Source organism: Bufo bufo, chromosome 7 (genome assembly GCF_905171765.1).
Source record: "Bufo bufo chromosome 7, aBufBuf1.1, whole genome shotgun sequence".
NCBI lineage: Eukaryota > Metazoa > Chordata > Amphibia > Anura > Bufonidae > Bufo > Bufo bufo.
The window spans coordinates 206,584,415-206,595,441 of record NC_053395.1 but is presented as its reverse complement, the minus strand read 5'-3'; the positions used below and the strand labels follow the sequence as shown (position 1 = coordinate 206,595,441).

General features: G+C 39.0%; 1 protein-coding gene across 1 annotated transcript in view; it reads left to right on the top strand.

The window, feature by feature from the left end:
- Positions 1–719: 719 nt before the first annotated feature.
- Positions 720–11,027, top strand: part of LYPD6 (LY6/PLAUR domain containing 6) — a 47,587-nt gene continuing 37,279 nt past the window's right edge. The window contains exon 1 of the mRNA XM_040441374.1: positions 720–823. The gene's annotated coding sequence lies outside the window, so the exon portion shown is untranslated. The remainder of the gene's footprint in view (positions 824–11,027) is intronic.

Sequence of the window (11,027 nt, the reverse complement as noted above, 5' to 3'; positions counted from 1 at the left end):
TTCAACCAGAATCAAGACTCTCATTGGAACCTACAGGAAGCGTTTAGAGGCTGTAATTTCTGCAAAAGGAGGATCTACTAAATATTGATTTCATTTCTTTTTTGTGGTGCCCAAATTTATGCACCTGCCTAATTTTGTTTAAACAATTATAGCACACTTTCTGTAAATCCAATAAACTTAATTTCACTTCTCAAATATCACTGTGTGTGTCTCCTATATGATATATTTAACTGACATTTTTTATCGTAACAACCAACGATTTATACAGGAAAATCATGACGATTAACAAGGTTGCCCAAACTTTCGCATCCCACTGTATATACAGTATCTATTTCTCTATCTCATAATGTCTGTAAAGCGCTACAGAAAGTATTAAGAATAGATAGACAGATATGAGGTAGATATAGATATATAGATATAGATATTAGGTAGAGAACATAGATATAAGGAGCGCAGACCAGCCAGGCACACGTGTGTATACAGTATATATATATATATCATACAGATAGTTTTGTGTTTATCTTTGTGTCTTGTAAACTTTCCATGAGCCGTGTCCTGCAGTTGAACATGAAATTGATCGCCCCCTCCTCTCCTCTCTGCCAGATCACACAGGGCAGGGCAGGCTTTGTCACTGAGCCAATGGCGGGTGATCTCATGTGGAGCGCCTCCCAGTGGGCGGTGATGGAGGCTGCTCTGAGCAGGATCCCTTGTTGTGTCTGCTGTAATGTATTCAGTGCTCTCAGATCTGCAGCACCATACACAGTGTGGGGATTCATTCCTGCTGGATACTGTATCAGGACGGAGCAGCCTATGGAGTAATGAGGTGGGTGAGGGATGGCACAGAAGGGGGCTGCTTAGCTGGGTATATCTTCGCCTGCTACTGACGATACATTTGTCTCTCTCTTAAAGTCATTTTTCCTACCTGTCGGTGTCAACACACAACTTTTCCCACCTGTAGCCTGCTATTACCTCTCACTCCCTGTGTGATACCCCATGACTCGGTTGCATACATGCACTGCCTACTGTCTGCACCGTCCAGAGTTGTACCCAACAGGTAGGCCCTAGATGTATTGATGATTCGGGCTGGACTTAGTACTCGTCTTCATTCTCAGGGCGTCAGGGATGACAAAACAATTGCTCGCAACCAATAAAATGTCTTCTTTTGAACTTTTATTGGACACAATGAGACATTTTCCTCCATCAGTGCAGCATTTATTGTAGCATTTAACAAAAGGTGACGTAGTACTTATCATGTAAAAACATTTATAGTATTGATTTGTGCTACAATGTAACGATTTTCCGTCTAGGTTATTGATACATGGGGTAAACAGGTCTATGCCAGCCTTGTGGGTGGAGGGGAGTACGTTGAATTGGGCACCATGGGCCTAAGAGGGTTTATAACCTTGTTTACATGGCTTTCGGAATTTGGCTTCACCTCAATGCCAGTCTGCTGTTTGTAAAGCTATTAGAATCAACATTTTGCCTATAGCAACATTCTGCAAATTGTGTGGCCCTACAGCTGTCAGGACATGCTGGGTGTTACACATTCAAAGGCTAGGGGACCATAAGCTGCAGGTAACTTCTTGCCTATCGAGTAGACAGGGGTGCACCTAGCCTTTCTGCTGCCTGAAAGAGCGCCAAATGCCAATTTCTTAACCTAACCCCTTTGCCACAATGAAAGCGCTCATTGCCCAGGGCCCTTCCTCTGCCCCCCTCCTGCCCCTACCTGGTGCTGCCTGAGGCAATCGCCTCACCTGGCCTCATTGGTGGTGCACCCCTGCCGGTAGGGGTGTTTGATATACAATATGCTTTGTGTTTATTATATTAATTTTCTACTATGTTTATTGTGTTTCGCTATTAATCAGCCTGCATGCTGAGGATTGTAGCCTCTTGTATTCTGTTACGCATGGTTCAATGTATTTTAATATAAGGGCCCTTTGTGATTGATTGTGAAGGGCCCCTAGCACTCTAATGCACAGCTCCCTTTTATTCGTATGTAAGGGCTCCGCGTAGTCTAACAACTAGGGTCCCGATAATCTAATATACGGGTCCTGTTTTATTTTAATGTGTATGTTCTTGTATTCTAATAGACGTGCCACATTGTACAAAATATACAAGCTCCCCCAATTCTTGTGCACAAGGACCCTTAATATTCTATACCAGAGATACTCAACCTGTGGCCCTCCATCTGTTGCAAAACTACAACTCCCAGCATGCTGTAATATGCTGTGTAGGTTGTCCAGGCATACTGGGAGTTGTAGTTTTGCAACAACTGGAGGGCCGCAGGTTGGGCATCTCTGTTCTATACAATACATGAGGCAGCCTCATACTTTAATGTACAAATTCTCTAATATGTTGATTACTGAGCCCATTGCATCCTAGCGTAGAGAGCCCTTTTGGGTTTCGGTTTTCCTGGCCCTGTTATAGTCTCATCTACTGTAAGCTAGCCATGACCATGTTATAATAACACTTAATATAGAAGTACCCCACAGCATGATATATAGGCTCTCCGGCCTGCAGGAACTCTATATAGATGGGTCAGTTGTGACATATTTCATAGTTACATTTTGTTTTTGTATTTAGGTTACTTGTTTATTGTAATTGTTACATTTTTCAGGGAGATTCATTCGAATGAGGCCCCGAATATTATGGTGTAACTCCCGTTAGGATAAATCTGAACAAAATTTAAAAAATGCTACACGTACCTTGACGTATGTGTAATTGATCATATTATATACGATGCTGGAAGTGGATCTCCGTTTTCTGCCGGACACATTTTGACGCAGCACTCCATGTTTGTGAACGTATCAACAAACAGATCGGAGGGGAGAGCAGCAATTTCACGTTGGATGTTTTCCTTCAAATCTTTCACAGTGCTAGGCTTCTTCCGATAGACTTTTCCTTTAAGCATACCCCAAAGGAAGATCCAGCGACTGTGGTAGCCAAAGCCCCTTTGAAATTGCCCTGTTGCCGAAAAAGGATTCCGTTTCTGCCATGGTACTTTCCGAGGTGTGACGCGTTGCTCCATCTTGCTGGAAGTCATGATCATTAAGTTGATTCACGACCAATTCAAAAATGTTCGGGTACACATCGCACCATGAAGATGCTCTGCTCAATAATGTATACCACCTGATGAGAAGTCGAGCGAAGAGTTACTGGCGTATGCACCCGGAAGTTGCAAACGGAGGGTAAATAACGAGACGGCTGTCCGGCGCCTACCTCATTGCTCCAAAGTGCGGGCATCCCAGCTTGTTCAAAGCTTCATATGTCGAGGAGCACATTGCACGTTGCTTCGTTCAGATTGCTTCTTCCTAGCAGGAATTATTACAGAATATGTGGGGCCTCTTTCGAGTGAATCTCCCTGTATAAATATAATACCACAATGTAACAACTTACTTTAATCTAGGTTGCCACACAGTTTAAAGCTGGCCATGCACATTAGATAGAAGTTGGTTGGTGGTGGAACAAACATTCGTTTCTCAGATGCGGCCATGCACACTTTGGTCCATATTGACCTTTACAGTTGTTCAAACTGCCCATACACGTTCAATGAAATCGGGCGACGGATGAAAGATCTTTTGTCCAACTGTTGGACGAAAATATTAAGTTGGCTAAAATGTTTGCTCGTTGTTAAATTTGTTGTTACATTTTAACTGACGAATGTTAGTTTTGGTTGAAATAGTCCATTTTAATCATTGTTAGACTCGACTAATGTTTATGGCCACCTTAACAAATGTTTAGGCATAGACTTTCTACTAGATGGATGTTCATTTGATGTATGTACTACAGGGAGATCGTCCAATCATCTTTCTAGTGGGTTGCCATTTATGTATGTACTCTGATAAGGACTGGTAAAGACTGAGAATTTTTTTGGGGTTGGTCCGATGACCACTGTAAAGGGATGGAACATTTTCCATCTGATTAAGCTGATTGCTTTAGTACTGAGGGTAGGAATATTGATGATGTCTTCCTATCTTCATAATGGTTATTAACTGGTGAACACTCAAATATTCATGTGCTAACCATGAAGGAACCATGAGTTATGTAAAGCACGTCGTCAGATCTTACACTGACACGTCTAATATACTGTACGTCACCAACCTGACAACACGTCTGTCTGGGTACAACCAGCCCCCAGGCTAAGTGACAACGGCAAATTTTAATTTTCTTAAGGCAGATACTGGATTCCTGGCCTTTATGTCATCAAGTATGCAAAATATTGTGTAACTTCAACCCCATTATTGACCAAAGCCACCAAATGTTGCAGCAAATTGTGCCTTACCGGGCTGGAACGTATTGGTTATAGCAGTTTTCAAATTTAGTATGGGTTTCCAATTTATAATTGGTAAAGCATTTTCTTTTAGTAAGAGCCCCTTTACATAGGCCGATGGTCAGGAATGAGCGACGCTCCATGGCCCATGTAAACATGCTGCCGATCACCCAACAAACACTCTGCTGATTTATTGGATCTGCGTTTGTTGGCAGCACATTGCTCCATATAAACAGGGGACAAATAAAAACTATAAGGGGAGGAAAAATCATATTAACGGTTGTGTAACGAGCACAGATCAACATTGTAATCTCATCAACCGGAGCTTGTTAATGGGCAGAAATCTGTCCTTGTTAGATAGACAGACAGATAGATAGATAGATAGATAGATAGATAGATAGATAGATAGATAGATAAATAGATAGATAGATAGATAGACAAAAGTTTTAGGCAGCACAAAAAAATATATAAGGAGGAGTCCCAGCGGCTGTAGAGGCGATCCACCAACCATATAACGAATAGAAGACGTGACAACTGCTTGAGAAAGGTCCCATTGAGAGGACTGAAACGTTGCTGCTATTTGGTGAATAAACGCACACATGTTTTGGAAGTATCTATTCGTTAGATAGATAGATAGATAGATAGATAGATAGATACTAGATAGATGGATAGATCTTTAATAAAAATAAAAATTCCACAGCACTTCCAAAAAATATGATGTGTTTATTACACCAGATGCGAATAAACACATCATTTATTTTTTGGAAGCGCTGTGGAATTTTTTGTTTTATTATTACCTGGATGTTGGATCACTTCTGCAGCTACTGGCACTCCGTCTCTCCACCTTGTTTGCTGTGCTGCCCAGCACATTTATCTTTTTTGTCTATTAGATAAATCTTTAGATAGATAGATAGATAGATAGATAGATAGATAGATAGATAATAGATTATTGTGGGACGTCAGGCTAGGAGGATATGATATCATATAATATATTTATGTTTATTTTGGGAGTAGCTGGACTCCTGCAGATGAGCGTGCAGTGTTTATAGGATGCTATACCAACCCCCCGCTCCATGTAACTGAGTAGATGGCTATCCTGAATGAAGCTTTACAGGACTGTGTGAAGACATTTTGGATGAGATCCAATATTAAACTTACTGGAAACCTTTGGATTTAGAAGTGCAGAATAAATTGGAATTTATCAATAGAATTAAACAGAAAAATGCAACCCATGACAGAAAAATAAGCGCATTTCCGTTAAATGGATTGTGGAAAGGTGATGGATTTGGGATTTTTAAATCTCTTTCTTTATGGTCATATTTTTTATTTTGAAGCAAAAATTTCTAAAGGCTTAGGACACATCCAATATAATAGTGTATACAACAAACATTATAAGAGATGCAAATGTATAATAAGGTATCTAACAATTGAACACACAAAAACGATGCAATAAAATTGGGAATGGATGGTGAAATTATTAAATACACCAATGGTTTTACTACCTTTCCCTTATAAATATATATTTTTCAACCCTCAGGAAAAAATGTTGACTATAGGGCGTGTAAGGAACTAATTCCATTCAATGTAAATTAGATATAGCTTGAGAAGAAATGTGACACTTTTACATTTACATAGATGATAGGGTTGATAAATGGGTTTAGTATACTCCTGTTGGTGATTTTCTTAGTTTTTTTTACATGCAGATTAAGTTGGCTTGGTGTTGTGTCGAGCTTTAACACATGACATTCAGTGCAGTCTTTTATGTCGTTTGTGAAGGTGAGGTCACTTTTTTTTTTTTTAAATCTGCTCTTTGTTTTGACTTCAAAAGCTGCATCAAAAAACTGCTCCAAAACGGCATGTGTGAAGTGTTAATAGCTAATTAGGCCTTAACATTTTACGTGAAATCAACACGCACCACTAACACATTATTCTGGAAATTTACAACTTTATTCTATATATGTCATGACAAAAAAGGTACTAAGTACTAACTCACAGTAATTACCCTACAACGTGGAGTCATTTCTTTTGAGTTTAGCTTGATTTAGGACCTGCTGTGGTTGCATATCACAAACTGCCAGAAAAACAAAAATACTCAACAAAAAAAACTACTTTTTTAAGCAACTGCAAGCAAATGTTGAACTTTGTGTATGATCTATAGGGATTTTATTGTAGCATTTTTTATGTCCATGTGTTTTTTTGTAATAATCAAAAGTTGATTTTATTTGTAAACTATTGAAAAGCAAGTTTTTGTCAAATATTTTAATATTTTGCCAAATAATAAAACTATTTATTTTGATTCCCCCCCATTACTAAATATTTTACCTCCACTTTGTTTTATCTTATTTTTTACAGTGTTTTTGTTTTAATTTTTTGATGGTTTTAGAGTTTTTCACAGCATTTTTGGGGTGTATTTTCAATATGTGTGAAGGAATCTTTATACAACAAGGAAGTTAAGGTCAATCCTACTTATATTAAGCTTATTATATGGTAAAACATCAACAAACCCATCACGTATTTTCATCTCAGTAAATCACAGGGTGGCTTCTGGCAGATTATAGAGCGAGGCCACATTTCATTTGTGAATAAAATCAACTCCTCAGGAGCATAGTAGCTCTATGCAGGTTATAGGCTCCTTGCGTTCTCTTTGGTTTCACATAGTGATGGAATTTCCAGCTACTTACCACAACCAAAAATAACTTTATTACAGTCCCTATGGACTCTCTACAGCCTGTGAGAGTGAGTGTCTATAGATTAGCATAGTGCAAGGATAGTTATTTTATTCTAACTTGTCAAAAATTACATAAAATTCCAGGAGATCGGGTGAGAAGGCACTGAGAATACAAGATAGTATAGGGGCGTGAGGGTGTTGAAGGTAGTGCGAGGAAATGTATTTTCTGGAATGTAGCCCATTGATTTGAGTGTTCAGTCTTTTATAAAGTCAATGGATGGAAAACTTGCTTGTTTTGGTTTTCCACTGGGTCCAAGAGTGAAAATCCTGTGTGGTCTTCACTCCTCCTTGTCTGCAAAACCATGACTTTAAGACATGCATGGGTCAGAATTGTGCGTCTTCATACTTTGATGTAAATGACCCATGTGCCCCCGGGTCTTTCAGTTAATAAAATGTTGTGACATTAGTACATTCTGTACATTCTGGCCATTTATATATTTCCATCATGGTTGGGGAGAAATGCTTTAATTTAATTTAATTTATCAGGCCTTTACTTGTTCACTAGCAACAGTTTTATAAATTCTTGCATTTACCAAAAAGTGCATGTTTGTCCAATCAGATGAATTTTCTCATAGAAAAAAATTGGTATGCAGATGAATAACAAGCAATTAGAATATAGGATTACTTAAATTTCAATATCTGAAGTGTTTTTTTTAATTTCTCATATTGTACAGTATAGTACGTCATTGGTATGTCAGGTAGGTTTATAGGGTACATTATAATTACCTAAAGTGTTAACAATGACATGCTACCTTTATATAAAAACAATTACGATATATAGATGACCTTTTTTCATGCAAATGGTCTAAAATGTAAAAAAAAAAAAAATCTAACATAATTCAATGTCGATCTAAAAATGATAATATTGATAACAATGATAATAATACATACATTTTTTTCAGTGGTGATTTAAAAGTGTCTTAATACTAATAATAGAGAGTGAGAAAATGTAAAAAAAAAAGTTAAAATTAAAAACCCAAGTATTTTCTTGGTAGTTGGTAATGTTACATGAATATACTTAAAAAATACAGTAATCATTATCCTATTGAAAAGAAAAACAATCATACATTTACGGACTTTTGATTCTGTCACAGGCCAATGAGGAGGATTTTTAGATTTTTTTTTTTACACCCTACAAAACATTCTCTCTTTGAATGATACAACAGAACAACTAAGCCAGTGTTGTATGTCACACATAACCTAACCGGAGGATAAAGCCATTTGTGTACAGTTTGGCAGGTGAGGTGCTGAACAATGGGATCCTGGGGGTGATTACAGGAGTTTATCTAATGACAGAGATTAGCACTATCTAGAAGCCGCTTACATATGTGCATGGTAAATAGCAGAGGCAATTCATCACGTAATTGATTTGCATTCTAAAGTTAGTAGAAGTGAGGTGAATATCTTTAATAGGTTTTCACATTGTGAAAAAAAAAAAAGATGATGGGAAATTGTGAAAGTTTTTGATTTATTTTTCTCAATTTTTGTTTTTATCCATAACCTGTAAGGACAACTTTCTGTGCCTTCTAGATGTTCTAGATGTTTAAATGGACCTTCAGCCACTAATCATCACATTGTAAAACACTAAGAATCTGCCCACTAGCATAATAGCCATTAATTACAGTTCGTTAGAGATGAAACTGGGGGAGCGGGCGAGGTTTACTTTTATATGCAAGAACATTCATGGAGATCCCTCAAGTGCAAACAAAACCAAAGTGGTTAATGGTCAATGGAGGCGGACATTTTTAGTCCAAAGTTTAGTGCTCTCGAATTTTTTAATTTTAAAACATTGATTTCACAACATTTTCCTTTGAAAAAAAACTTAAATCAGAAGGGACAATTTTTAAATATTTTATATTGAAATATCAGCTAAAGATTCTTTCATTGACTTTTCATATACATGTGAAAAAAAATTTGAATTCCATCTCATTCATCATTTTTTTATGCCTGTTTTAAGCTTAGAAAATGGTCTAAATGTAAGACAGCAAGGAAGCTGTCCTACATTTAGAAGTGGCGGAGGATCCGTCAACGTTATGGAGATGCCGATGCTTCTTCATAACTTCGAATATCCACCTCCAGCGATGGGACTTTATTAAGACTGGTGTCTAAACTCCAGTCTTAATAAATGACCCCCTTGGTCTTTAAGGGATCAAATTAATAATAATAATAATTATACTCTTGGATGAACAGGGACACTCACTCTTCACCGGATGCAGCAGGACCTGACGTTCCTTGCTTGATGAGGTCACCATGCTGGGAGCAAAGGCCCTTCCCTACTGCATTCAGTAAAGAGCGAGTGCTCTGTGCATGCAAGTGGATGAGTTTTTTTTATACAGTATCTCACAAAAGTGAGTCCACCCCTCACATTTTTGTGAATATTTTATTATATCTTTTCATGGGACAACACTGAAGATCTGACACTTTGATACCATGTAAAGTAGTCAGTGTACAGCTCATATAACAGTGTAAATGTGGCGTGCCCTCAAAATAACGCAACATACAGCCAATAATGTTTAAATCGTTGGCAACAAAAGTGAGTACACCCCTAAGTGAAAATGGCCAAATTGTGCCCAATTAGCCATTTTCCCTCCCCGATGTCATGTGACTCGTTAGTGTTACAAGGTATCAGGTGTGAATGGGGAGCAGGTGTTGTTAAATTTGGTGTTATCGCTCTCACACTCTCTCATACTGGTCACTGGAAGTACAACATGGCTCCTCATGGCAAAGAACTCTCTGAGGATCTGAAAAAAAGAATTGTTGTTCTACATAAAGATGGCCGAGGCTATAAGAAGATCGCCAACACCCTGAGACTGAGCTGCAGCACGGTGGCCAAGACCATACAGCGGTTTAACAAGACAGGTTCCACTCAGAACAGGCCTCGCTATGGTCGACCAAAGAAGTTGGGTGCATGTGCTCAGCGTCATATCCAGAGGTTGTCTTCTGCCAGCATTGCTGCAGAGGTTAAAGAGTGGGGTGGTCAGCCTGTCAGTGCTCAGACCATACGCCGCACACTGCATCAAATTGGTCTACATGGCTGTCATCCCAGAAGGAAACCTCTTCTAAAGATGATGCACAAGAAAGCCCGCAAACAGTTTGCTGAAGACAAGCAGACTGAGGACATGGATTACTGGAACCATGTGCTGTGGTCTGATGAGACCAAGATAAACTTATTTGGTTCAGATGGTGTCAAGCGTGAGCGGCGGCAACCAGGTGAGGAGTACAAAGACAAGTGTGTCTTGCCTACAGTCAAGCATGGTGGTGGGAGTGTCATGGTTTGGGGCTGCATTAGTGCTGCCGGCTGTGGGCAGCTTCAGGTCATTGAGGAACCATGAATGCCAACATGTAATGTGACATAGTGAAGCAGAGCGTGATCCCCTCCATTTGGGAACTGGGCTGCAGGGCAGTATTCCAACGTGATAATGACCCCAAACACCCCTCCAAGACGACCACTGAGGGTAAAGGTGCTGGACTGGCCAAGCATGTCTACAGACCTAAACCCTATTGAGCATCTGTGGAGCATCTTCAAACGGAAGGTGGAGGAGCTCAAGGTCTCTAACATCCACCATCTCTGTGATGTCATCATGGAGGATGGAAGAAGATCCCAGTGGCAACCTGTGAAGCTCTAGTGAACTCCATGAAAGAGAGTTAAGGCAGTGCTGGAAAATACTGGTGGCCGCACAAAATATTGACACTTTGGACACAATTTGGCCATTTTCACTTAGTTGCCAGCTGTTTAAACATTATTGGCTGTATGTTGCGTTATTTTGAGGGCACACCACATTTACACTGTTATAAGAGCTGTACACTGACTACTGTACATTGTATCAAAGTGTCAGATCTTCAGTGTTGTTTTATGAAAAGATATAATAAAATATTTACAAAAATGTGAGGGGTGGACTCACTTTTGTGAGATACTGTATATATATATATATATATATATATTTTTTTTTTTTTACAAGCAGAATTGGGGCTGAATGCGGGAACACTGGGGGCCACTAATGGGGGCATTAATAATACTAGGGGGCACTA